This window comes from Rhincodon typus, chromosome 10, assembly GCF_021869965.1.
Source record: "Rhincodon typus isolate 14 chromosome 10, sRhiTyp1.1, whole genome shotgun sequence".
NCBI classification, from domain to species: domain Eukaryota; kingdom Metazoa; phylum Chordata; class Chondrichthyes; order Orectolobiformes; family Rhincodontidae; genus Rhincodon; species Rhincodon typus.
This window is the reverse complement of record NC_063341.1, coordinates 35,478,589-35,503,849: the sequence shown is the minus strand read 5'-3', so window position 1 is coordinate 35,503,849 and position 25,261 is coordinate 35,478,589. Positions and strand designations below refer to the sequence as shown.

The following is a 25,261-nucleotide window of genomic DNA, read 5'->3' as shown; positions in this document are numbered from 1 at the left end:
GGCTACTTCAGTGTGCAGGCACCTTAGCTGGCTAAGCCAGGAGGGTAGCAGTGATGACTGCCAAACACAGTAGAGATATCAAGATGGAGAGGAAACTTCTTTTTAGACTTAATCAGGGATGCCGTTGCAGCCTTTTATCCTAGTGACCCAATCATCAAGAGATGCAACCTCCAACAGGTATGCAAATTGATGGAACCTCCATTAGTGATACAAATTGCCTCCAATTGCTTAATTGGCTCCACCTATTTTCCTGAACCCCTCCAACGTCTCCAATCCTAAGCTTCTGACAGTTGGGAAAATCCAGCCGATAAACTTTTGAAACTTCCAATTTGTCAGTTATAATATATTGTTGTACTTTGTATGTGACTATGTACCCTGACCATAAATAAATTCCACAGTCCCAAATCCAAAGTAGTAATGTCAAAAAAATCCAGTTGTCTTTCCAAATATCAGCAGACTTTTTTTTTAAAAAATGACTAGCCAGCTTGCATTCTTCTTTCCATTAGTCTGGATTTTTACAGTAGTAAATCACTAAAATTGTCATCATTGCTCCACTGAAATAGATATGTAATTTTGAAGTCTGCAAATGTACAGAATAAATATATGGTCATTGACTCTAATTTTGAGGCACCTAGAGGCTGAAATCAATGGAAAATCAATTAAGCTGATGACAACTTCAACTCTTAAGCTGTTATTTTCACTGTAAAGACCATTAAGAGAAGTGTAGCTAGGCTTTTAATGGCATGCAAACTTCATAAATACTTCTGTGTAATCTCAATTGCTGTGAGAAACCAATTTTATATTTGTTGAATGTCAAGTTTAATGTATTCAAAATTGACTATTTGTAAAATAGTAAGTTAATTTTAATTCAACTTCTTTCTTAATTCAATTATAATGATTTATTTCACTGTCTGAAAATGTAAATGTTAATACTGTTGATTGTGGTGTATAATTCAACCTGGAGTATAAGACAACCCCATTTTTCTGGGGTTAAAATCATGTTTAGGTCTATACTTGGCATCTAAATCATAATCCTTAATGCACATGGTGATCTCTTTAACTCAGCCTGAATATATTCACTGAACCAGTCTCAATTGCTTCTAATGGAAGAGAATTCCAGAAGCTAATGAGCCCCGTGAGAAAAGAATTTTCTCTTTCTCTCATTCTTAAATGGGAATTCCCTTATTTTCAACTGTGCCCCCACGTTCTTGATGCTACCACAAGAGGAAGCATAATTTCAGCATCTACTCTCTCAAGCCCCCTCAGAGTATTCTATATTTCAAAAATATCACCACTTGTTTTTCTAATCTCCAATGAGTAAGCATTCAACCTGCTGAAACCTTTGGATACAAAGAGAGATCGAGAGAACGAAAGAGAGAGACAATGCCGCTACTGTGAAGAATAGGGATAGACTGTGCATATGTTAGCAGACAAGCAGGATGCTGCATACAGGTGGATCTCTGTTCAAAAAGATGAAGACAGAACAGATGGGACCTTTGGAGATTTAAGGAACAAGGAGTTGCCAAGATGGTTTTTGCCTGTGGTGGGCAGTTCATGAGTACTCAGACTGAGTGGGAAGATCTTTGAAAGAAACTGGGTTGGACAAGTGAGCCTGCTTGAAAACAGGGTGTATTTTGGGTTTGGATCTCATGATTCTATGTACCTCCCAAAAGCGCTTTGCATAGGGAAAGTAATTGTAGGATGTATCTTGATTGTGTTTGTTAGTTAGTGCAGAAATACATTCTCATTAGTTCAATGTCGTAGTTGCCTATTAAGTAATTTTAAACTATCTTGATTTTAGCTTATTAGTCACAACAAACATCTTAAAACATAAAATCTTCTCCTTTGGTTATTTCAATTGATTGCGGGGAAAAAAAAGTTCGGGTAATCAGTCTGTATAGGGGTGACAACACAGTGAGAATACTTAAATGTGATTGGCTGATTACCTGCTTCCTGACATCACTGCTCCTGCATGCCAGGACATCCTTTTGACTTGAAGTAAGAATTAAATGGCCATTTAAAGAGGAAAAACCCATGACTGATATCACTGTGGGATGAATTGGTGAATTGTGTTACTCCACCGCTGACCACACATTCCAGCCTATTTGTTTTATTCTGTTTATTTTCATGTTAACAGAAATTATCTCCATAAAAAGAAAGCACTTTCAGAGTATTAATTGCTTTAGAACTTAACTGCACTAAAGAAGTGATCACTGAAATTGTCTTTAAAATAATAAAAGGTATTGATATGGTTGAAGTCAGCAAGTGATTTAGCTTGAGCCAAGGAGCACAGTAGAACATTCACCAGCCTTAACAAGTTTAAAGCTTCGGAAAATAGTGTTTCCCCAGGTATTCACTATCTTTTGCTGTTGCTTTTTGTAGTGGTAGGGGAAAATATGACAGAGGAAGTACAATTAATATGCTTTTGGGTGGCATGGTGGCTCAGTGGTTAGCACCACTGCCTCACAGCATCAGTTCAGTTCTGGCCTTGGAGATTGTATGTGTGGAGTTTGCACATTCTCCCCATGTCTGTGCGAGTTTCCTCCAAGTGCTTTAGTTTCCTCCCAAATTCTAAAGATGTGCAGGTTAGGTAGATTGGCCGTGCTAAGTTGCTCATAGTGCCCAGGAATATGCAGGCGAGGTGGATTAACCATGGGAAATGCAGGTTACAGGGATAGGTGTGGGTGAGTGGGATGCTTTTCGGAGAGTCAATGTAGACTTGTTGGACCAAATAACCTGCTTCGACAGTGCAGGGATTTCTATGATTATGGCTCCCTCTTCAATAACTTTTTCATTTCAACGCCTTGTTCTGATGCTGAACTTCTCCCTTTTCTTTCTATGCCTTTTGTATAACAGAGATTTAGCTTTTGCCACTATAATTTAAAGCAATAGGTATTTTTCTTGAATCAGAGATAGTAGGAACTGCAGATGCTGGAGAATCCGAGACAAGGTGCAGAGCTGGATGAACACAGCAGGCCAAGCAGCATCATAGGAGCAGGAAGGCTGACGTTTCGGGCCTAGACCCTTCTTCAGAAATGGGGGAGGGGAAGGGTGTTCTGAAATAAATAGGGAGAGAGAGGGAGGTGGATAGAAGATGGATAGCGGAGAAGATAGGTGGAGAGGAGATAGACAGGTCAAAGAGGCAGGGATGGAGCCAGTAAAGATGAGTGTAGGTGGGGAGGTAGGGAGGAGATAGGTCAGTCCAGGGAGGATGGACAGGTCAAGGGGGTGGGATGAGGTTAGTAGGTAGGAGATGGAGGTGGGGCTTGAGGTGGGAGGAGGGGATAGGTGGGAGGAAGGACAGGTTAGGGAGGCGGGGACGAGCTGGGCTGGTTTTGGGATGCGGTAGGGGGAGGGGAGATTTTGAAGCTTGTGAATTCCACATTGATACCATTGGGCTGCAGGGTTCCCAAGCGGAATATGAGTTGCTGTTCCTGCAACCTTCGGGTAGCATCGTTGTGGCACTGCAGGAGGCCCAGGATGGACATGTCGTCTGCGGAATGGGAGAGGGAGTTGAAATGGTTTGCGACTAGGAGGTGCAGTTGTTTAGTGTTCTGCAAAGCGGTCCCCAAGCCTCCGCTTGGTTTTCCCGATGTAGAGGAGGCCACAACGGGACTTCACAAGCTTCAAAATCTCCCCTCCCCCTACCGCATCCCAGAACCAGCCCAGCTCGTCCCCGCCTCCCTAACCTGTCCTTCCTCCCACCGATCCCCTCCTCCCACCTCAAGCCCCACCCCATCTCCTACCTACTAACCTCATCCCGCCCCCTTGACCTGTCCATCCTCCCTGGACTGACCTATCTCCTCCCTACCTCCCCACCTACACTCACCTTTACTGGCTCCATCCCTGCCTCTTTGACCTGTCTATCTCCTCTCCACCTATCTTCTCCTCTATCCATCTTCTATCCGCCTCCCCCTCTCTCCCTATTTATTTCAGAACTCCCTTCCCTCCCCCATTTCTGAAGAAGGGTCTGGGCCTGAAACGTCAGCCTTCCTGCTCCTCTGATGCTGCTTGGCCTGCTGTGTTCATCCAGCTCTACACCTTGTTATCTCAGATTCTCCAGCATCTGCAGTTCCTACTATCTCTGAAGGGACTGATGATCCAGATTTCATAGTCATGTGACCTCACAACTGGCACAGCAGTGAAGCAATAGCAAATGTTGCTGACCATGAAGAAAACTGCCCAAAAAAATCTAGCGTTAATATACAGTGGATTTCACCTTTCCTGATGCCAGTTTGAATTAGGCTTCCAGTTGAGGAAGTCTCACCGGTAGTAATGTCTTTAAGCAAGGTAATCAGCCAACTGCATTCAAATTTCTGGAAAGACTGCGTATCAGAAAGTAAAACGGGATTGTAATCCTTCAATTTTAACTAGGTTTTGCAGAACAAAATAAACCAAATGCACATTTAATTATGTAATAATATATCATGTGATTTGTTAAAAATTAAATTGCATAAACCTGACAACAACAAATATAAAATTAAGTTTCAGGGTCAGTGAGATTGATCAGAAATAATTATGACCTAAGATTGCTTCATTCAATAAGGTGTAAACTTTTGAGTTTTTTTTCGAGTGGTACATAGTGTAAAGGCCTATTTTTCATGAAGTTCAGTAATTTATAGCTGTCTACAGACCTTGGAGACTGCAAGAGAGCACGTGATGCATAGAATCAGTGGTAGTAACTTCTGGATTGCCACAATTAACAATGGTAGGTGTGAATTCCAAAAGTTACTGTCAGTTTCAAAGGAATGTAGAAAATCTGATTTTCCTTTCTGCTGCAAAATTCAGACCAATTAATTTCTTCAAGTGGTCAACAAAACCTGCTTATGCCAATTTTGTCTGTTTTCAGCCTCATATCTAATATCTGCTTAGTACGTCAAGAAGAGTTGATTGAGATAATGTGTTTCAATCTGTTGAAGTTTTATCTCATCTTGTTAAATCTCATTTTAGTTTCCTCAGGATGGGACAGATTTAGACAAGACCGTGACATGGACAAATCAATATCAGTATGCCTATCCAATCTGGTTTGGTCCGTTTACAGTTTTCCTAAGTATCAACCACCCTGATTATGCTAAAACATTACTTACAACTGCAGGTAAGAATATTAACCAAGCTTTCTTTTTATTGCTATGCAATCAACAATTATTTATTTAGTTGTAAGGACCAGCTTCCAAATCTTGGTTGCAAACATCACTGTTGCAAGGAGAGAAACAGCAATAAGATATTTTGTTTTGTGCACAAGGAATTAATTTTAATTTCTGGCAAATGTGTAACATGGATGACGTCACATCAGTCATTCATTATCTGATTTTCCTCATCAGCTTTAGGTAACAACTGTGAAATTGTCCCTTTATCTCTATCACTAAAAATTGAAATCACTTCCTACATCCCTTCTCCACGCCTTCAAGGTACAATAACATTTTGAATAAACATCAAATTTTGTTGTGTGTTTATCCAGTAATGTTGGAAATTTTCTAATCAATATAATACAATACCTCTTTAAAATGTTAGTCAATTATTTTTATTGCTTGAATGTTACTAAGTAGGCCAAAGATTATTACAGTAAAACCTCAAAGTGGAATGACAAGGGATCCCCATGAAATTCGAGTCAAGGAGAACTTTGTGACGTGTGGGAAGCCCCAAGGTGGCATTCACATGACCTCACGGCTGACAGCACGGGAAATGAATGGGGAATTACATAAATTCTTGTGTGGAAATACTCTGAGCCTTTCTGTCTTTTGGAGAGGTGAGAAATTTAAAGGAAAAGGCAACAAGACTCCAAATATTTCCCAACAAGACTCTGACACCACACATTGGCCACTTTCTCTGCTGAAAGCAGCCATCTCACCATTTGCATAGGTTACATGTTTCAAAGAATGTATTGAAGTCTTTTGGGAAATGATCCAAATTTTTTTTTTTAGGGATCTAATGTTCACGCCAAGCAATCTTGAGTGGTTTAACTTGGCAGTTTGATTGATTTGACTTGATGGATTTTGTCTGTTTCCAATTTTGGCTAATCTGGAGTGGCCCATTCAGCTTCTCCCAGCTATTGCTCAATAGAATTTAATATTCTGCCAGAATGATTAGCTGACACATTCATCATAACCAGAATTTTGAATAGTCTGATTTTAACATATTGCAGTTTCACTGTAATTAATCTCTTATCCAAGAAGTAGCTAGATTAACACTTAGACAGTGAGCATTAATGCTGGAAGTCCAGAGCTTAGAAAATGGTAGCCAGCCATTTTCAATCATTTCTGGCTCAGTGTACTATATTTGTAAGGAAGTGAGCGAGGCCTATCCTGTGTGTGCATCAGTTTCAGACAGAGTGAGCTGATTGTGATGTCAAACTGCGCCTTATGTAATGTGTCACCATTTATAGGTTTCTACATATTAAAAGCATCAAGGGATATGGGGGTATTGCAGGAAAATGGTGATGAAGTAGATCATCTTTGACATCATTGAATGGAGTTGGCTCAAGAGGTTGACTGGCCTGCTCCTGCTGCTATTTCATATGTTAATTGGCCGCATGCATTTATCTAAACTGTGAGGTGACCGCATCCTTAAATATACTATCCATGAACATCTCAGCCATATCATTTCACCATAGTGCCCTGTTGCTGCTCAGATTCCAAAACCTGGAATTTGAGTTGTTTCAGACAGCGGCACTTCCTGCACACATGCATGTCCACATTTTTTTCTGCCATGTGGGTCAAATATTGTCATTTGAAGGATAACTTGGGAGAAGTAAGAAGAATGCATCTGGCACCCTTTCACTTTGGGTTGGCAGTCCATGAGCAGAAACTTGGATTCTTGTTCCTCAAAGATTTCATCGTCACATCGTGCTGTTCCGCAATTCTGCATCTTTCCAACCCTCTGCAAAAGACCTCATGGTATCCTTTGGGCTAAAATCCTGAAGTAATGGATGATGCAAAAAAAATTCATAACAGTTTCATACAAAAAGCTCCTAATAATACGTATTAAGTCAAGTACCCTTGTGCATTCCCTTATTGTCTATCTTTTGAGTGTCTTTGTTCTAGTGCTGCTACACAATACTCAAAGCACGACTTTTACTGGGAGAAACTGCTGATGGCCTTGGAGAACATTCTTAGACAATTTTGGGCTGAGAAAGCCTGCTTCAAATGGCACTACTTGGAATGGGTGGCAGCAGTCTGGGCTGGCTGACTGAAAGATGGTGTTGAGAACACAAATGGTATCATCCTCTAAGAGATTGATGGCATGGAGTTGCAAACTTGCTCACTGATCCAGTGTGTTTGATTGCAGACGTTTATCACCCTGCTAGGTAACATTGTCAGTGCGCCTCCGGTGAATTGCTGGTGTTCTAGTTATTTGTACGCCTCGGTTTACTAGGGTGGTTGGTATTACTTCTGGTTCTGTTTTTCAACACTACCCACTCCATCCACTCCTCCCAAGAATTCTTCCACATCATCAAGGATACCAGAATAGAATAGGACGATATTGTTTGACCGTAACAGCGCTATTTACATCCATAAACATCAACCTAGCCAAAGAGACGATTGCCACACTGCTGGATGAAACAAGAAGGCTGGCACCCCAGGACACCAACAGCACCAACAAGGACAGCACCCTGAAACTGCTGGATCTGTACCTCACAACCCGCTTCACCTTCAACGGCCGTATATTCAAACAAATCAATGGAACACCAATGGGATCCCCAATATCCGGACTGATTGCAGAAGCGGTAATGCAGAAGTTAGAACGAACAGCGTTCCCCACTATACAATCCAGACTCTGGGTCCGATATGTAGATGGCACCTTATCAAACACAGAAGACTGGAAGAAATCCACTAACACATAACCAACGTCCCCACCAGAATAAAATTCACAAAAGAAGAAGAGGACAATAACCGACTATCCTTCCTAGACATAATGGTGGAACGTAAGAACAACAGGGAACTCCAGACTAGCGTATACAGAAAGACCACCCATACGGACCAGATAATTAATTACACCAGGAACCACCCCAATACCCATAAACATCAGGAGCTGCATCAGGACATTATTCAAACGAGCCACAACACATTGCAGCAACCTGGAATTGCGCAAAGCAGAACAGGAGCAAATACGGAGTTTTTAAAAGGAATGGATACCCAAAAAGCACAATCTGCAGTTACTTCTGCAACAGACCACAACAAGAAAATACAACACGGCCAGACACACTAGTCACCCTACCGTATATCAGAGACATATCAGAGATGACCACAAGACTATTCAGACCCCTAGGTATCAGGGTAGCCCACACACCAACAACCATCCTGTGACATCAACTGACAAACGGAAAGGACTCCATACCCACAGCCAATCAAACTAACATAATAAGCAAAATGCCATGCAAGGACTGTGAGAAACATTACATAGGCCAAACTAGAAGAAAATTGACAATAAGAATACACGAACACCAGCTAGCCACCAAGAGACACGACCAATTCTCACTGGTCTCAATACACACGGACAAAGCAGGACACAAATTTGACTGGGACAACACATCCATAGCAGCACAAGCCAAACAGAGACATCCCAGAGAATTCCTGGAGGCCTGGCATTCCAACCGGAACTCCATCAACAAACATATTGAACTGGACCCGGTATACAAACCACTGAAAAACAGAACCTGAAGTGATGCCAATCACCCCAGCCAACCGAGACATATAAATAATAAGCAGGACAGAACACCAACGCTTCACCGGAGACACACTGACGATGTTACCTCGCAGGGTGACAAACTGTCTGTAACCAAACACACCGGCTCAGCGAGCAAGTCTTTAACCGCATCCACAATGCGAGCTACAAATCTTCTCAAAAACTTTAGATTGATGGCAGATGCATACTCCATAGCACCACTATCAATCTCCTTGTCTGGTGTCTCAGCAGCTCTGGTAATCTTCGGGAGGATGGAATGCTAACCTGCTGTGAGAGCCTCCAAGCCCTTCTGAGCATTTAAATCTGGCCATGATGGCAGCAGTCTGAGCCTGAATAGCAATAGGCATTGATAACCTTACCTCAATCTGAGCATCTACTGCAGTGGTCAGATGTTGGTGGATGTATAATGCCTGAACTACAATATTAGCCATGACATTAGCCATCACACCATCACAGCTAGTTCTGCGAGAGTTCTCATACAGTTGCCTTCCTTTGGAAAAGAGGGCTTCTAAGTTCAGTAAGCAACCCTCTGCCACTTTGGAGTTGGTATCACCCATATATGCCTGGCATTAAGAATACACTATCTGGATGAGCTGCTGCCGTGCCAAGCACCTTAGCATGTATGTCCGCCAGTTTTCTCCTTAAGGTTGCCTAGCTAAAGTTCTCAGCTGGCCAGATCATTGTTCATGTGTATCTGAGGGGTTTGCAAGATTTTCAAATTCATACCATTTGCAGTTAACACTAAAAACAAGGTAGAGGGTAAAATTGAACTTGGGAAGGTACAAAAGGCAAGAAAATACTGTCATGCTGAATGACAGTGTGACACCACATGCAGCAGGCTCAGGTTTGCTGGCTGTGTTATGTGGAGCACCATCTCGCTCAAGGATCTTCAGAGATTAGCCATTAGATGGCTAATGTCATGGCTAATATTGTAGTTCAGGCATTGTCTCTCACCAATTCTCTGCTGCTTCCTCTTGTTGGGACTGATTGTGTCCTGCTAACAGAGGGAAGAGTATTTGTGATTGTATTTGGATGAAACAGTTGCCATAGCTCAGTAGCTGGACATAAATGAAAGCTTCAAGTGGCAGATGAGAGCATTGTTTACTGTGTGAGGGCAGGGTGAAGCATCTGAATGTTTGGCATGAACCCTGATTGCTGATGGATGAGCAATAAGCAGCTGGTGCATTGCGAACTGTGAGAAGTTAATGGTATGATTGATAGGAGATGTTACTTGAAGATGTATTCTCTGACCTAGAGCACTGGTGTGAAGTGATTTGACGTCCTTCAGCATTACAGCCAGGTCCTTGGGGCCAGTCCCTGGGAATATACTTCCTTTTCTCCTATTTATTTTGCAGAGAGTGCTTAGAGGACTATTTGGTACTTGCGGAAATATGACTTTACTCATCCTTTTCGCCTGCATCATTAAGACCTCCAGTGTCAAACGTCCACAATTTTGAGTGCCCTCTCTCTGGTCTGTTCCTCAACTGGTGATTTCCTTTGTTCCCATGAAGATTTTCAGAGACAGTTTAACAGCTCGTATATCCTGAATCCAACTCCTCTATAAGAGTTGTAAGCCAAATTTAAGTATTGCAGTCTAACTCTCATGCTGGCCTTCCCATTTCTATGGAGGGTCTAGCCAGTTGGCACAAAATTTCACACTTGGATGGACTCAAAGGGGAAGCAATGGCCTAGTGGTATTATCACTGGACTGTTAATCCAGAGACCCAGGTAATGTTCTGGGGACCCAGGTTCGAACCCCGCTGCGGCAGATGGTAGAATTTGAATTCAATAAATATCTGGAATTAAGAATCAAATGATGACCATGAATCCATTGCCGATTGTCGGAAAAGCCCATCTAGTTTACTAATGCCCTAAGGAAACTGCCATCCTTACCTGGTCTGACCTGCATATGATTCCAGATGCACAGCTATGTGGTTGACTCTTAAATGCCCTCTGGGCAATAAATGCTGCCTGGCCAGTGATGCCCTCATCCTGTGAATGAATTAAAAAAAACTCCACAAGTACGATGATCTCTCCAGGCAAAACAAAGTTTATCTGCTGCCTGCCACAAGTTCATGACACATGGGGTGATTGTGCAACATTAGGTCCATTAGTGGGTATGTAATTAATCAAACTTAGTTTTGTCAATAACTGGCTTCACTCCCACAGATAAAGGGGCAAGTTTTGTTTTATTATTTATTCATGTGATGTGGATGCTGCTGACATGATCAGAATTTTCAGTCCATCCCTAATTATCCTTGAGAAGTTGCTGCTCAACTGTGATCATTATTATCATAATTACTATCACCAAATCCTTCAATATTAACACCTTAGGGGGACCATTAGCCACAAGCTGAAATGGTCTAGCTATACAAATGCTGTGACTACAAGAGCAGTTCAGAGGCTGAGGAATCTCAGGTGAAGAACAATCTGCATATCACAAGTCAGGAATGTGATAAAATAATCCCCACTTGCCCGAATTAGTGAAGCTCAATACCATTCAAAACGAAGCAGCCTGCATAAAAATAGAATGTCTTGGAGAAACCCAGCAGGTCTATGGAGAGGGAAAAAGAGTTAATGTTTTGAGTGCAATGCAGAACTGAAGAAGGTTGGAGAATTGAGTTTTTATGTTGTCAACAAAGGGGGGGAGCTGTTGCGGGGTTGGGGGGAGAGAGCAAATTGAATAAATGGCGAGGGTGCCCAGAGAAAAAGACAACAGGAGTGCTAATGGTAGTGAAGGAAAAACACAGATGCAGAATAGGTGTTAATGGTAGGTTTGAATAGTAGAAAATTGGTCATTTATGCTGAGGGCAAACACATTAACAAGACACTTGGTGGAGGGAGAACTGTGTTCATGTTTTGAAATTGTTGAATCTAATGTTAGATCCTAAAGTCTGCAAAGTGCCTAAGTGAAAAATGAGATTCTGCTTCTCCAGCTTCCATTGGCTTCCAGGACAAAATTGTTATCATGAGAACAAGGTAGTGTATTGAAATAGCAAGCGAATACCCAGTCTGCATTTGGTCTCAGCCATATGGAGGAGACTGCATTTTGAGTAGCGCATACAGTAGACTAGATTAAAAAAAAGTACATTGCTGCTTCTCTTGGAAAGTATGTTTGGGGACTTGAACAGTGAGAAGGAAGGAAGTAAAAAGGCCAGTTTGCAATTACATGGGATGGTGCCATGGAAGATTGAGGAGGAATGGACTAGGGCATTGCAGAGGGAATAGCCCCTGCAAAAATGCAGGAAGGGGAGGGAGGGAATATTTTGATGGTGTGTTTGGTGGTGGCAACCTGTTGGAAATGGTGGAAGTTGATCCTTTGAAGGCTGAGGCTGATGCATTGGAAAGTGAGGACAAGAGGAACCCTATCATTATTCAGGAAGGAAGAAGATTATTGAACTCAATATTGAGTACTGAAAGCAGGGTGCCCAAGCAGAAGATGAGATGCTGTTCTTCCAATTTGGGCTGACCTTTGCTTGAGCACTGCACTAAGCCTGAGGCAAAGATGTTGGCCAGGGAGCATGGTGGTGTGTTGAAGTAGCAGGCTGCTGGAAGCTCAGGGTCACCTTTACAGACAGAATGTAGATGTTCTCCACAGCGGCCACGCAACACAAGCTAGAGAAACAGCTTCTCATCTTCCACTTGGGACCCTGCAGCTTTCAGTATCAAGTTCAATAACTTTAGAGCATAACAAACTCCATCCATGTCCCTTACCCACACCCCAGGCCCTTTCAGCACAGCAAATCCATTTTCATCTACTCATTGTCCCCATTGTCAATTTTTCTCATTCCCTGACTTACTATCAACCATACCTTTGCCTAACTTTCTTTCTCTTTCTAGGCTCCGTCTCCACCTATCTGCTCACTCCTTCCCCACCCCCTGTCATCAGCATAAATATCACCTTTTCTGAGCTACAATCAATTCTGAAGAAAGGCCAATAGACTTGAAACATTGACTCGGCTTTCCCTCCACAGAAGCTGCCAGATCTGCTGTGTTTCTCCAGCAATTTTTGTTTTTGTGCCATGCTGACTGTTCTCGATTATGTTGTGTGTTTTTAAGTGCTCTGCTATTACATCCTCTGTAATAGACACTATCATATTCCCCATAACAGGTGGTAAGCGAACTGGCCTATAGCTACCTGTTTTTATCTCCTTCCCCTTTACAATAAACGTATTACATTGGCACTTTACCAATCCTCTGGGACTTTTCCAGAACCGAATAATTCTAAGAAGATTACTATCAGTATATCTGCTATCAATGTAACTACCTCTTTTAATATCCCATGATGCATCTCATCAGGTCCTGGGAATGAATTGGTCTTTAACCCCGTTAGTTTCCCCAGTAACCTTTCTCTAGTGATAGTTATTGTGTTTATTTCCTCTCATCCTTATGCCCCTTGATCATTTACTAATTTTGGAATGCTATTACTGTTTTCTGCTATGAGGATTAATGCAAAATACTTATTCAGCTCCTCTGCCTTTTCCTGGTTCTCCATTATTATTTCCCCAGCTTCATTCTCTAAGGGGCCCTCGTTCACTTTGGCTTTTCTCTTAAAAGTCAAAAGAACTACGGATGCTATAAATCAGGAACAAAAACAAAATTGCTGGAAAAGCTCAGCAGGTCTGGCAGCATCTGTGACAGAGAAAACAGAGTTAACGTTACGGGTCCGGTGACCCTTCCTCCATTCTGAGGAACGTTAACTCTGTTTTCTCCTTCACAGATGCTGCCAGACCTGCTGAGCTTTTTCAGCAATTTTGTTTTTGCTGGCTTTTCTCTTTCCTTTTACATATTTAAAGAAGCTCTTGCTATATTGATATTACTTGAAGTTTACCCTCAAAGTTCATTTTCTCCCTTGTTATTATTGTTTTGGCTGTCTTTTGTTGGTTTTTAAAACTTTCCCAATCATCTGGTTTAGCACTAATCTCTGCCACATTTTATGTTTTTCTTTAAATTTTATTCTATTCTTAACTTCCCTGAGTAAGCACACTGGCTTGTTTGCTTCCTGGAGTTTTTCTCTGCATTGGAATAGATGCTTGCTGTGAACAATGGACTATTTTCTTCAATGTCTGCTATTGTTCCTCAAATGTCTTTGCTGTTAATCTGGTTTCTCAGTCCACTCTAGCAAATTCTGTTCTCATTCCTTTGTAAATAAACTTTCTTAAGCTTAGCACAGATATTTCCAATTCAAGTTCCTCCCAATCAAATTGAATGCTAAGTTCTGCCGTGTTATGGTCACTATTTCCCAGGAGATCTTTGACTCTGACATAATTTATTAAATTTGCCTAATTACACATCTCCAGATCTGAAATAGCCTGATCCCTGGTTGGATCCACAAAATGTGGTTCTAGAAAACCATCCTAAATATACTCTATGAATTCTTCCTCATGGCTTCTTCTGTCAATCTACAAGATCACAATCAACATGAAGATTAAAGTCATCCAAGATTAATGTATTGCCTGGTTAACAAAACTGGCAATACAGTTACATGAATTTGGGGGAAAATAAAGAAAACAACAGCTTATTAAAAAATGGTTACTTGAAAGATTAAATGCCAGAGGTATCAAAATGTTTGGGTTGTTTCAAATCAAAGACTTTGGGATAAGAACAACGACTGTTTATGGATCCAGCAGATCATCCCTCTATGTGACCATTTAGATGGTGGAGTGCAAATTGCAAGGATAAAAATGGATCAGGACATTATTGTGATATTGACAAAGATGGTGTGTCGACTTGAGTAGCACCCACAGAAGTGGTCGGGAGTACTACGTCTATGTTGTCCACATGCCCAGGTTATGGTTCTGTCGTGATGATTGCCTCTCCTACAGCCACAGAAGTTTCTTCACAACATGAAATAGAGTTAAAATAGAAATTACTGGAGAAATTCAGCTGGTCTGGCAGCATCTGTGGAGAGAAAACAGAGTTAACGCTTTGAGTCCAGTGACCATTCTTTAGAATTTAGAATTTCTGAAGAATGATCACTGGACCCGGAAACATTAACTCTGTTTTCTCTCCACAAATGCTGGCAGAACTGCTGAGTTTCTCCAGCAATTTCTGTTTTTGTTTGTTTCAGCTCTCCAGCATCCTAAGTTCTTTGTTTTATTTTATTATGATATGCAGTTAACCAGACATGTCTGTGACATTTTTTCCAGATTAAGGTAAAATACACACCAATGACAGTGAGGTTGCTTTTCTAACCTCTACATAGGGGATTGAACAGGGTTCAGCACTCAGTGTGCTGACTTCAAACTGTACCCTCTTCTAAAAGCAAATATTTATGTTCCTCTGTGAGTTAATGCTACAGTCCAAGGTCTGAACTAAAATACCATTTGGATAGTACACATAAATGATTACAGTTACACCTTGTCTTCTTTGACAATCACACAAACTACCATCTTCTCAGAGGTCAGAGATTAAAGTTTCATTTGATTGCCATGATTCCTTCAGATGAATGAAGGTGTGTGAATTTTACCACTGTCTAGGTACTCTATTTTCTTTATTTTATCAATATCTAAAATATTTTTCATAAATGAACATGCAATCCCAGGATCTGAAACATAACTTATACGTGCAAGGTGTTTAGGATAGTGTACTTTTGCAAAAACAATGCATTGCTTGGAAATCGTGAGTAATACCACTGTGTACTCCTATTCTTTTCAAATGATAGCAATACATCATGTTGATTGTCTCTTGCCGCTGTATAACAAGTTAATACGTGCAAGAGAGAAATGCTATGAATTCTGGGAATTTGAAACAAAAGAAGAAAATACTGGAAACTGTGTTTATTGCGAAGTCAGGTTGAATAACTGAAATTCCTAATTAGCAGATTAGAATACTTTATCTGACTTTTCATCACCTTCCAAGGAGCAAAATTCTCTGTCCTGATAATTCTCTTAAGTGACTTTGAGCTATGTATTGCTGATAGAAAGGTTGATGTAGGGAAGAATAACTGAGACACATATTTACATTCTGTTCACATTTGGCACAGTGAAATGAAACGAAAAACATGGGGCTGGGTTTCCTGAGGAGTGCCATCACAATACAATTGCCATTCTGCTCCTAATTTTTTCCATTAGATTTTTTAGATTAAGGTTTATATTTTATTGTCATGTGTACTCAAATACAGAAGTACAGGAGTACAGCGAAATGTGTACAATGTCACCACACACCTTTGGTACAAAAGTACCTAGGTACAAAAAACTTCGATACAAAATAGTAAAAGAAACGAAGTTAAAAAAGTTAAACATAACCATCGTAGAATAGTTAATGTTAAAGTCTTTCTTAATATAAACTAGAAAAATAAAAGAACAAAGTTAAAAATTCAACAGTCTTTGCTGAGTCCTTCACTTAGCTCTCTCTCCGGGAGACTTCAGCTGCCTGTTCTTGACGCTGCTGCCGCAGATACTGGGGACCCTCCCTCACTGCCTGCTCTTCCTGTGTCGGGCCATGTTGCTGTTGCTGCTGAAGCTGCCCCACCTCCCTGAATTCTTCATGCTGCCTTTAGAACATGCCTGGGCATGACCCACCCACACGCTGAGATACTGCTACATCAGACCGAGACACCACCATGTCGGGCCGAGAGATCACCACAGGCCACCGTGAGACTGGGTCGAGATACCAGGCTGAGACACTGCCATGCCAGGCCAAGAGACTGCCATGTGCCGTTGAGAGATCAGGCTAAGGAACCACCACAGGCTAGGCGGAGAAGACACATTGCTGGATCTGTGCTGAGGCCAGGAGTGAAGAAAAGAATCACCAAGACAGAAAAAATAGAAAGAAAAAGGAGAAAGAAATAGACGGAGCAGACAAGCTCCAGCTGAAGCACCCTACTCTGTCGCCATCTTGGTTTACATTAAGGCAGAGCTCTGCATTTCTGGCAAGAGATTCCAATCACAGCTAACTCAGAACTTCCTTGTCTTTCAGGTAGTTAGGGAAAGTCAAAACATGTCCCCTTTTCATGCCAGTGGTTGCCATATTCTGTGATTTAGACATCCAGAAGCACATAGTTTAAATATGTGGCTGTGCACTGAAGCTAAGTGTAGAGTTAAGGAACCAGAGAGGTAAGATGCCTGATAGGTCTTCTGTCAAAGTGTCAGGTAGGTAGGCTATTTAAAATATTTCAGATTACAACACTTAAACAGATCATATTCGCCCATCAAGTGTATTTACATCTACTCCATCAATTTGTGACATGTGCACCGTGGGTTAAGGGCCTCAGAATAGCCAACATGGGGTGGGAACCCTGTTCAAATTGTCCTGCTGTCTCTGGATTTTCCTCCCAGGTGAATTATACCCATTCCCATGCATGCCAGCAAAATTTGGTACTTTTGGAAATAAGTTGAAGTGGGGTGGGATTGGTTTGGGGGTGGGGGCAATGATTTTGGTGTGCTATATTTAGTTTCCTGTAAATGCTGCCTATGGAGCATTTTCTGTCTTCATTTTGATGCTTTAGTTTAGTAATAACATTTGAAAGTTGTCGCAGTCCTTTCAGTAAAAATTTTAAGAGTGGAGTAGGGCCTGTTACAATAGGAGTACACTTATAACTAAGTTAGAGCTCCATGGCGACCTTTGATATCTCTGAGCATGAACCGCAAAATATTAACTCACAATCGCAACTTTGGGAATCAGTAACTAAGCTGATAGAATGTGAGGTTAAAGTGTATCCTACACAGTTAATTGAAAGCATTTCATCTTGAATTATGAATGCAATAGACCTTACATTCAAGTCAGTGAGCCTCTTTTTGTCCTCTTGGGCCTACTGATACAACTTATATACCTCGAGAACAAAGCAAAATCCCATTATGGATAAGTCTCCGTCTCTCTCTCTAGCTATGTGTTCCCTGCTGGGTTAGCTATCACATTGTAAAAGTCTGTGTATTCCCAACTTTCTCCAAATATAGAGAAACAAAAACTATAATGTTGCAACAGAAGCTAAAGTTGTTACAAATGTGGCATTGGTGAAGATTCTCACAAAAGGATACAGTAATAGAGATTCAGAAACAGGATAGATCCTTCACTACATTACAATATAGCTTCTCTTACATCAATAAGAGTGTCCTTTGTTCATGTATAGCTAGCTGATAGCTGTTTGTTACTATTTCAAATACTTGAATGTTTTGTGATGTAGGCATCAGAATTTCTTGATTAACATTAATCTGTGGTGTGTACATTTCTGAGGATTTTAAAACCACCAAGATAAAACTGTCTCACAATATTTCCTGCCTCCTTTCAGGGATGCAGACAGATTGTCTCCTTCAAGCTAGCATTCTGTTTATATTAGAAGATTGGTTCAGGTGAGAGTTGTTATTGTTAACACATCTGGCAGTTAAACAAACAGGATGCAACACTAAATATTATTCAAGTTTCCTTTCCCACTTTGAGGAAATATATCCTCATTTTGTTATTTCAGGTAATATTATAAATATATCCTTTACAAATGTATTCATGATATTGCAACAACAGAGGTGATTTTTTTCCACAGAACAAGGAACTAATAAAACTTAAACAAGGTCGCAGATTTATGAGTTATGAGGAAGGGTCACTGGATTTGAAACGTTAACTCTGATTTTTCTTCACAGATGCTGCTGGACCTGCTGAGCTTTTCCAGCAACTTTTGTTTTTGTTGCAGATTTATGATTGGGCATAAACATTAATTAGCAAAGATAGAAAATGCAAGCATTTAATTTTAACAGTTAATAAAGTGTAATTTTTAAGTCAGATAAAACAAGCATTAAAGACATTTTTCATCTTAACCTCATTTGACAAAGATGTAACAAAGAAATTGGAGTAGAAATTCAACTTAGACAATAGCAGAAAGAGGCAGCCTCACAGTGGTTGCTGGTTATATGCCCCACTCAATGTTCCTTTGCATTGACTTTCATGGAACTGATATCTGGCAGGGAATAAAACAGCTATCTGATACAATTCCATTCATTTTACATTACCATCTCAGGAGTACCAACCCCATTATCTCTGCATGACTAGAGACATTTTGAATCTTATTCAATTTTTAGATATTCATTGATTGAGTCAGCATTGAAGATGGTGTAATGTTTACTTTCATGGCAATGTTATAGAGCAACAGAAATTGCACCACACAGCACATCTAATTAACTCAGTGTAACTGTTGTTTAGCAGCTGGAAGAAAATGAAAAAAAATCTACATGTGGGTTTCAGTCATTCGTTTAGATTAGCATGATCTTATTCATAACTGGAGCAGGCGAGAGATGCCAAATTGTTTACTCTTGCTCCTAATTCATATGTATGTAAGAAACCTTCTAAACAACTTTATAAGCACTTTGCATCTATCGGAAGGCTTTCTTTGAAATAACTAAATTTGTGGTGAATTTAAAAGCCATTGGATTTTTATCCTGTTGTTTAATAAATTTCACTGTGCCTATCTTACATACACCTGAATTAAGAGCTGGAGAAAACAATTTGGCATCTCTTGCCCGCTGCAGTTATGATTAAAATCATGCTAATCTGATTGTGGCCTCAGCTCTGCTTCCCTTGCTACCTCATGTGCCCTTTGATACCAAATAGTATACCTTCAAGCTAACTTGTTTTAATTCATGCACCAGGACACCCAGATCTGTCTGTACTACAGAGTTCTTCAATTTCTCTTCATTTAAATAATAGGTTTCTTTTCTGTCCTATTCCTACCAAAGTGGACAAGTTTACTCTTTCCCACATTATACTCCATCTAATAAATTTTGCTCATTAATGTAACCTCTGTATGTTTCTTTGCAGGCTCCTTACATCCTCCTTACCTGCTTTCCAGTCTACCTTTGTCAGCAAATTTAGCAATCATGCATTTAATCCATTCACTCAAGTCATTTTAGCAGACAGTAAATTGTTGAAACTGTAACACTGAACTGTGTGGCACTCCATCAATTACATTTTGTCAATCCAAAATAACCCATTTAATCCTTCTGTCTGCTTCATGTTAACTCATTAATTCTCTATGTGTGCAAAAATGTAATCCCCTATACTATGAGCTCTTGTTTTGTATAATAGTTGATGCACTGCAGAAACTCACCAAGCCTCCTTTGACAGCATTTTCAAACCTACAAGCGCTATCATCTAAAACAACAGGGCAGCAAATACATGGGAACATCTCCACCTACCTGCAAGTTCCTCTCTGAGCCACTCATCATGAAATGCATTGCTGTTCCTTTATTGTAGCTGGGTCAAAATACTGGACCTGTATCCCTAACAATAACGTGGGTGAACCTACACCAAATGAATGACAGTAGTTCAAGAAAGCTGGCTAATGTCATATTATCAAGGGCAATTTGTTTTGGGCAATGAGGTTTTAAACTCAGAAATTGAGTTTTTGAAAGAATTACATTTGGAAGAAGGGAACTGGTTATAAACTATAGAAAAGGTCATTGACAAGGGGTCAGGTGAACGTGCTGGGTACTAGGTTCAGAGGTGGAACATCTCAGATTCAGGATTCCAGCACAATTTTAGCTAAACCAGCAACCCTCCCATCATTGAGATCTTTCCTGCCTTACTACTTAATTACATATGTCCAGCTAACTTCCTCTCATACTTTAATTTTCACTCTTCATTTTTATTTTAGTCATTCTTTGGTGATTTTTAAATTCTTTCCAATCTTCTGACCTACCACTGATCTTCTGGACTTCAGTAGCATCACTTAACTGCTGAACCCACTTATTTTTGATCAGAAGATTGTATAGCAGAGTAAATAATGATCAGTAGGGATTCTACAAATATATTAAGGACGAAAGGGTAACTAGGAAGAAAATAGGGTCCCTTAAAGATCATCAAGGCTGTCTATGTGTGGAACCACAGGATATGGGGGGATACTAAATAAGTATTTTGAATCAGTGTTTACTGTCGAGAAGGATGTGGAAGATAGAGAACATGGGGAAATAAATAGCGACATCTTGAAAAATGTCCATATTACAGGGAAGGAGATGCTGGATGGCTTAAAATGCATAAAGTTGGATAAATCCCCAGGACCTGATCAGGTGTACTAGAACTCTGTGGGAAGCTAGGGAAGTGATTGATGGGACCCTTGCAAAGATATTTGTATCATCAATAGCCACAGGTGAGGTGCTGGAAGACTGGAGGATGGCTAACGTGGTACCATTGTTTAAGAAAGGTGGTAAGGAAAAGCCAGGGCACTATAGACAGTGAACCTGACATTAATGATGAGCAAGTTGTTGGAGGCAATCCTGACAAACAGGAGTTACATGTATTTAGAAAGGCAAGGACTGATTAGGGATAGTCAACATAGCTTCCTGCGTGGGAAATTGTGTCTCACTAACTTAATTAAGTTTTTTTTGAAGACATAACAAAGAGGATTGATGAGGGCAGAGTGGTGGATGTGACCTATATGGACTTCCGTAAGGCGTTTGACCAGGTTCCTCATGGTCGACTGGTGAGCAAGGTTAGATCATGTGGAATACAGGGAGAACTAGCAGTGTGGATACAGAACGAGCTTGAATGTAGAAGACAGAGGGTGGTGGTGGAGAGTTGCTTTTCAGACGGGAGGCCTGTGACCAGCAGTGTGCCACACAGATGGGTCCACTGCTTTTTGTCAATTATATACATGATTTGGATGTGAACGTAGGAGGTATGGTTAGTAAGTTTGCAGATGACGCTAAAATTGGAGGTGTAGTGGACAGCAAAGGAGTTTTCTTCAGGGTACAAAGGGATCTTGATTAGATGGGCCAACGGGCTGAGGAGTGGCAGATGGAGATTAACTTAGATAAATGTGAGGTGCTGCATTTTGGAAAGGCAAATCAGGGCAGGATTTATACACTTAATGGTAAGGTCCTGGGGTGTATTACTGAACAAAGAGACCTTGCAGTGCAGGTTCATATTTCCTTGAACGTAGAGTTGCAGGTAGATAGAATAGTAAAGAAGGTGTTTGGTATGCTTGCCTTTATTGGTCAGTGCATTGAGTAAAGGAGTTAGGAGGTCATATTGCAGCTGTACAGGACATGGTTAGGCAACTATTGGAATACTATGTGCAATTCTGGTCTCCCTGCTATTGGAAGGATGTTATGAAACTTGAAAGAGTTCAGAAAAGATTTACAAGGACATTGCCAGGGTCGGAGGGTTTGAGCTTTAAGGTTGAATAGGCTGGGGCTATTTTCCCTGGAGCATCGGAGGCTGAGTGATGACTTTATAGAAGTTAATAAATCATGAGAGGCATGGATAGAGTGAATAGACAAGGTCTTACAAGGTTAGGGGGGTCCAAAACTAGATGGCGTAGGTTTAAGGTGAGAGGGAAAAGATTTAAAAGATATCTAAGGGGCAACATTTTCACGCAGAGGGTGGTATGCGTGTGGAATGAGCTGCCAGAGGAAGTGGTGGAGGCTGGTACAATTACAATATTTAAAAGGCATCTGGATGGGTATACGAATCAAAAAGGTTTAGAGGGATATGAGCCAAATGCTGGCAAATGGGACTAGATTTATTTGGGATATCTGGTTGGCATGGATAAGTTGGACCAAAGGGTCCGTTTCTGTGCTGTATATCTCTATGACTCAGGCTGAGGAGGGCCCTGCTCCTGATAAAAAGCAAGGGATCTTTCAGACTATCGCCCTTGGAATGCTCTTGTGGTGCAGTGTTAGTGTCCCTAACTCTGAGCCAGGAGGCCCAGGTTCAAGCCCCACCTGCTCCAGAGGTGCGTCGTAACATCTCTGAACAGGTTGATTAGAAAATACCCTCTGAAAACCCCCTTAAAGATAATTGTACCTAGAGTAGGAGCACCTTAAGTGGGAGAGACAGGTGACTGAAAGCAGAGGCTCAGAAGAAGTAGGTTCAGAGTCATAGAGCTCAGATTGTACATTGTGCCCTGGCTTTGTGATGTACTGATAAAACAAAGAGTGTTGCACCTCCCTAGCACCGATGGATTTGACACCACATTGCTGTTTTGGAACAGAAATGGCTTGTGAACAATATGCGTACACTTCCAGCACAGTCAGCACCGAGTACCATTTTAATGAAGATGTCAGCATGGCCTTTGGCGTGAGCACCAGAAGCATGCAGAGTAGACAGATCCTGATCTTAAGCTGGTGAATTTGGAGGCAGGGCTGTCACCTTTAACCCTGCCACCCTCTCTTAAATATCACAGTTGTGTGCAGCAGGAAGATTCTACTCTCAGCAGTGTTGTTTAAAGTGTATCAACAAATTCCAGTTTAGTTGCTGATTAACATATACTGGTTCTGCTGAACTTACAGGAATGCTTGATCGTATGCAGAGTTTGGTAAAGTTGGTGAAGCCTGCAGGGGGGAATGCTGCATGGATAGCACATCTAACAAATAGGTCACTGCAGATTAAGAGCTTGCAGACAAAGAGTGAATGCTAGACAGTCTAGAAAGACCAGGCATGTGATGCGAGAGTCCGTTCAATCTATGTCACTCATTAACCAGTTTCACATTTTCTAAACTGTTGAGGGCAATGGTTCATCTGAGGATTATAGCAAGAAACAAATGGTTAGATTCATAGAGTCATGGAGATATACAGCACGGAAACAGACCCTTCGGTCCAATTCGTCCATGCTGACCAGATATCCTAAATTAATCTAGTCCCATTTGCCAGCATTTAGCCCATATCCCTCTAAACCCCTCCTATTCGTATACCTATCCAGATGCCTTTTAAATGTTGTAATTGTACCCACCTTCATCACTTTGTCTGGCAACTCATTCCATACACACACCACCCTCTGCATGAAAAAGTCACCCCTTAGGTCCCTTTAAAATCTTTCCCCTCTCGCCTTAAACCTCTGCCCTCTAGTTCTGGACTCCCCACCCCAGGGAAAAGACCTTGTCTATTTACCCTATCCATGACTCTCATGATTGTATAAATCACTATAAGGCCATCCCTCAGCCTCCAATGCTCCAGGGAAAATGCCCCTAGCCTATTCAGCCACTCCCTATAGCTTAAACACTCTAAACCCTGGCAACATCCTTGTAAATCTTTTCTGCACCCTTTCAAGTTTAACAACAACTTTCCTATAGCAGGGAGACCAGAATTGAAAAAATTATTCCAAAAGTGGCCTCACCAATGTTCTATACAGCTGCAACATGACATCCCAACTCCTATACTCAATGCACTGACCAATGAAGGCAAATGTACCAAATGCCTTCTTCAATACCCAGTCTATCTGGCACCTCAAGCGGCTCAGCTGTGCAGATAGCAGGGGTGGGGTGGTGAGAAGAGTGGATTGAAATAATGGGAGGAGATTCAATCACTGGGGAAAGACAGGCATTTCTGTGACCATAGACATAACTCCAAGAAGGAATGTTTCCTCCGTGATGCCAGGATCAATGATGTCATAGAGAGGTCACTAGTGCCCTAGTGAATCATGTAACTCAGGTTGTGGATAGGAGTTTAAACATACAAAGGGCTTGATCTGGGTGAAGAGGAGGTGTTGGTGAGAGAGATTTAGAAATCCAAGGAGAAAACTTGAGACAATAGGATAGTGTAGAGACATGAGTAAAGATAAACAGAGTGGGTCAGGAAGGGACAAAGAGTGGGATCTTATGGTAGCCCAAGCTGTGGGAGATTTGTGTCAGAATCGGTTGAGATGTCTGACAAGATCTATTTCGATATCGGGAGTATCTTGCAGCATCTTTTATGCATTTGTGGTGAGGGAAGATTTTCACTAGACAACAGTGAGCTGCAAATTAAGGATGATTGTAGCTTATTAACTCCGCAACTCACCTCAATAATATTCAACTTGCTAAATTTTCCAAATGTGCCGGACAAGCTGGACGTTGAGAATTCTAAACATGGAAGTCAGACTGGATAACATTCAAAGAAACAAATCAAAATGTTCAACAACATAGATTCCATTAAACTCAGCAAGAATGTCTTTCTGTGGCTGACTCAAGAAGTTAAGAATAACATTTGATTAAAAGAAAAAGGATTATAATTATTTTCAATCACTTGTTCAGACATGTTCTGATTTTTTTTGTTGTCTGTGTATATGTGTGTAAGGGTTTTTTATAAGGGGATCAGAGTTTTCATTAATAGAGTTATATGCTGATGGTTTATAATTACTTATCTGTAGCTGGAGGCTAATTACGTGTAATAAATAATCATTGTTGTTAAGTACAGAAACCTCATCTATGCTTTCTGTAAACCCGTGACTAGAAGACAAGGAAATTGGAGGATTTTATTTAGTTTTCAAAGTCTTAACCTTTTGTGATAACTCAGGGAATAATGGGGCTTACTATTCAGTGTGCTACCCCAGTGAGGTGTCACAAATATTAGCAATTTGAAGATTGGGAGTATTTTATAAACCAGTGCAAAAAATTGATGATATGGATAAAGATAGAAGATTTTTAAACAAACTTTTGAAGAGATTTGACAAGATAGTCACAGAGAGGTTTTTCCCTAGCCGGGAAATGAGAAATCTTGAACACCTCTTTAGGATAAGAAGCAAATGAAATGAGAAAAAATGTCTTCATATAAAGGTGTTTCAGAGATAGTAGGAACTACAGATGTTGGAGAATCTGAGATAACAAGGTGTAGAGCTGGATGGATATAGCAGGCCAAGCAGCATCAGAGGAGCGGGAAGGCTGACGTTTCGGGCCTC

The 25,261-nt window shown here is 40.9% G+C and overlaps 1 protein-coding gene across 1 annotated transcript in view; it reads left to right on the top strand.

Annotated features, from left to right (window-relative positions):
- The first annotated feature begins 4,993 nt into the window (after positions 1-4,993).
- LOC109914368 (cytochrome P450 4B1-like) overlaps positions 4,994-25,261 on the top strand; it is an 84,823-nt gene continuing 64,555 nt past the window's right edge. The window contains exon 1 of the mRNA XM_020513956.2: positions 4,994-5,095. The gene's annotated coding sequence lies outside the window, so the exon portion shown is untranslated. The remainder of the gene's footprint in view (positions 5,096-25,261) is intronic.